Source organism: Triticum dicoccoides, chromosome 3A (genome assembly GCF_002162155.2).
Source record: "Triticum dicoccoides isolate Atlit2015 ecotype Zavitan chromosome 3A, WEW_v2.0, whole genome shotgun sequence".
Taxonomy (NCBI): domain Eukaryota; kingdom Viridiplantae; phylum Streptophyta; class Magnoliopsida; order Poales; family Poaceae; genus Triticum; species Triticum dicoccoides.
The window spans coordinates 663614351-663618585 of record NC_041384.1 but is presented as its reverse complement, the minus strand read 5'-3'; the positions used below and the strand labels follow the sequence as shown (position 1 = coordinate 663618585).

Below are 4235 nucleotides of genomic sequence, written 5' to 3'. Positions count from 1 at the left end.
AAGTGGAGATTATCCCAGGGCTCTAATCCCCTCGGGGGTAATATCCATGGTCACCCGGGATCCCCTCCCACCACGGGGAGATCACCATGTGAGTTTGGTGACGAGGTGGGGGAGGGGAATATGTGCAGGGAAATTCCAGAAAATTGGCAAATTTCTTGGGAAAAATTAGAATGTCCAGAAAACATGTAAACAAACCCTGGTTCTTTTTACACAAGCATCATTTCAGTTCAGAATTAATTAAAATGCATATATATTTCCTTACAAATCCAGAAAATTCAGGAATGACACAAATTTCTTGAGAAAATTGAGAATAATTCAGGAATTTCAAAGAAAAGTAGGAAACATGAAATATACACATAATCAACACAACAGCAAAATAATTCAACCCAATCATACACGTTGACCATAAGCTATACATGTCAAATTTGCACGAGTAACACTGCACCAAGGATATTAATGTGTTTAATCATGGTCTTACCATCACAAATACTAACTACAGTTAGATATCAAGCAATAATTAACATTCAGTTCATTAAAAAGATGCCTATATGTGACTGCCCCATGTCAAAATGTTCTGCTGTTGGAAGAGTCTGAAGCTTTCACCATTAACTTCTTTAAACATTTTCATTTGCTAGCTTTAGGAAACCTGCAAATCAAAAACGAACAATGTAGTTACTATACAATATAAAATTTGAAACTAGATATAAGCACATCTTTTTTTTACTTACAAGTATGTTTCCGAAAGGAGTAGATATAAACATAATAATGGACAGTTATTATGAGAAAAGTGTAAAATGGACAGAGATAATGGATGAGGCCAACTCCAACGCACGACCACATCCTGCTCGCGTCTGTCCGTATAGACCGCACGTTTAATGTTATGTCCGTAAGTCAAGGCCGAGGTCTGCCAGAGGTACAGGGAGACAGGCACGCTGCTGCCGGGCGGATATGGGGACACCCGGACGCGACCAGACGCGGGCGCCACATCGGATCGGTTGGCTAGGACCTGCGCCGCCCCCACCGATGACCCCACAAATACCCCACCGCCGTCGGACGAACCCTAGTCATACCCTCACTTTCTCAGTCCACACTCGTCTTATCCGCCTCCCTCATCGCCTCCGCTTCCTCCCAAATCCATCTCCTCCCCTCCGCCATGGCCAAGTCCGGTAAGGATTCTGGCAGCGAGCCCGATCCCATGGATTGGAACGGTCTCATGAAGGAGGAGGACGGATCTAGCAGTGGCGTGCCGGACGAGGAGGAGCCCGCGCTCTGCATCGCCATCAAGCGCTCGCGCTTGGACATCGGTGGGAGCACAAGCCCCGTCGCGTCTGCTAGCTCCTCCACCTCCCGCCGGCAAAATGCGGGCCGTGGTCGCCCGCCCGCCCCGCCCTGCGCCGCTCAAGATCCGGGGCAGGGAGGATGTGTCCCTTCCCCTCCGGCGCCAGCACCTCCAGTCCCACTCCGCGCCGCTCAAGATCCGGAGCAGGGAGGGTGTGTCCCTTCCCCTCCGGCGCCAGCACCTCCAGTCCCGCTCCGTGTTTTACATTTTATCTAGTTTTACTTTCTTTGTAGTAATCCGAAGAACAATGTCTTTTGGGTCCGATTGGGAATGAACTATGCTCTAAATTTATCGTTCGACTTGTATTAGGGACTCATATTAGGCAATTCTGGTTGTAGATGCTCTAACATACTACCTGAATTTTTTTGCCTATGCTCAAACATAATAGGCTTGAAATAAAATAAACCATGGTTCAATTGCCTAGTACAGGAGGGAACAACTTGAATGGGATTAATTTTCAACATTCTCGATGGTTAAATTGAACTGTTAGCTTAATTAATACTAGTACTCCCTGCCAAAAAAACTAGATACCCTACTTTCACCAGTGAAATTAAATTACAATAGCTAATACTTCTACGCAATTAATTGGATACACTATTATTATAGGCAAGACAAGCAAACTTCAGGTTATCCTAAAGATTCAGAGTTAAAATTAGGACAAGGCTAGCCCCTTCCATGTGTTATTTTTCAGACCACATTGTATTCTTTGCATGACTGTATATATAGAGACAATAGGCATGTATCTAGTTTAGCACAAACACACTAGGCATGTGGCCGATTTAAGAAGCAGTAACTTGGCAAGAATGGGGCAAAGTAAATAAATTAGAAAGTTTGCTTTCAAGATCTGGTACATAACATCACAAGATTGTTCAGGAACCCAAATCTGAGACTAAGCATAGCTAGATATATGAATCGAAGGATTAAACTGCGTATTAAGTTCAGCATATGAGCACACTAGCCGCAATATTTAGACCACCACGAAACATGAAGTAATTTTCTTCGGCTTAAAACTGATGTTAAATTGCAGAAGTATATTATACATTGTCAACATCATGTAGAATATCATTGTATTTTCTCTGTTAACTTTGTTAGAAGAGACCACATGTATATGAATTTATATATTTTGTAAAAGTACGATATTTGAGAAGAATGCCAACAGATTCTCAAAAATAAATAAATAAATAATGCCAAGAGTGGGAGCTTTTATCTCCCGTCAAAAGTCCAACGGGCCAAAGAATGTTAGAATCTATATATCATAAGCCCGACATAACAAATTGAGATGGCCTGGTCCTGGTTGAAGTGTTTGATCTAATCGAGAGACACCTACCTCTACTGATCTACAACTGCCAAAGTCACTACAGATGCAGCAAGAAAGCAGAGTCAGAGGTTGCCTGTGGATCTGGAGCAGTAAGACTGCACATGGCGAAGGGAGGAAGGCATCAACACGGAGAAGCAAACTACAGACGAGGGGGGAGAGGAGAATGGGGATAACCTTGGTCGCAGTAGGAGGAGGAATGCCACGCTGTCGCTGTCGCCGCCGGCGTCGCCCTAGGGAAGAAGAGCTTTGTGACTGAGTTGAGCTCGGAGGATGGAGGACGACGACAGCCGGGGCCGTCGATGTCGCCGGAGGGCACGAGCGTTGAGGCGCAGCCCTTCGCGGCGGCGCCGCCGGTCGTCCGAGGGAGAATCTTGGGAGGGGTGGAGGCGTGGATCCAGTCGGTCGCCTCTCGAGCTCGAGGGTTTCCTCCCCGACCTGTTGATGCGTGGAAGTCTCTCCGGGGAAGGCCCGGGGAAAGGACAGGGGTCGTGTGCGACCAAATAGTGTCGTGGGCTGCTCACCGGGGGCCAATTCGACCCGTGGACCACCTGGCCAAACGGGCCGGCCCGGCCCGGCACGGCCCGGCCCATCGTAATCGGCCCATTGTAATCGTGCCTGGCCTGGCACGGCCCGTCAGGACACAATTACTATACGGGCCGTGCCGTGCTGGCCCGTGTGTTGCGCCCCCAGGCCCAGGCACGGCCCAGTTAGTAAACGGGCCGGCACGTTGGCCCGTTTAGCACGGTAGGCCGCATATTTTCAGCCTATTATTTGATGCACTGAACGTTTTTAGCCTATTTTTACATGTTAAGCCATATATAGATGTAGAAAAAAATAAAAAAAATCGGGTCGTGTCGTGCCGGCCCGCGTGCCCAGCCTCCAGGCCCAGGCACGGCCCAGGCCGTGCCACGTGCCAAGCCCGTCCCGCTTAGCTTGTGTCGTGCCTGGCCCAAGGCGGGCCGTGCTGGCGTGCTCACGGGTCGGCCCAAAAAAACTGGCCCATTTGGCCAGCTATACCCGTGGTTTTCCCACACGGGGAATTGGAAGGGATCGCCCCGGGATCCACCGCAACCAAACGAGGCCTTCATGTACTAAATCAAGGATCATTACTCAACACGGAATAAAACATATGCACTATTATATAGTATTAAGGAAATAACACACGCAACACCTCAAGCAGTATCTAGGGTCAAGAGAACCTATATGAACCACAGTAACAACATTAACACATAGACACCAAATTTTAAACGTGGAAATCCCTGGGATGTGGCGTTGGATCGAAACCATGTAGCAACATCAAGGCCGAATCGTTGGATCGAAACCATGTACTAGCCAGACCTTAAATGGCAAGGCTGCCAGTGGTTTTATTGAAATTGTGGACAAACCACCAACTCGAGCTGAAACATTGGATCGAAGCCACTGCAGGGTTGGACCCATCTTCAATTCTCTCAAGTGCATACAAAGTTACCAGTATTGGACTATAATATAACAACAATAGTGCAAGTATCAATTAACCCTAATATACCGCCAACGTATTTATTTGAACCAGTCCATAGGGACGTACTCCCTCCATAAACT

General features: G+C 47.3%; 1 long non-coding RNA gene across 1 annotated transcript; it reads right to left on the bottom strand.

The window, feature by feature from the left end:
• Positions 1–322: 322 nt before the first annotated feature.
• Positions 323–3129, bottom strand: LOC119270067. Its single transcript, XR_005133905.1, has 2 exons — positions 2832–3129; positions 323–646 (listed from the first exon to the last, which is right to left on the bottom strand). It is a non-coding gene; the product is annotated as an uncharacterized LOC119270067 (long non-coding RNA).
• Between the last annotated feature and the right edge of the window lie 1106 nt (positions 3130–4235).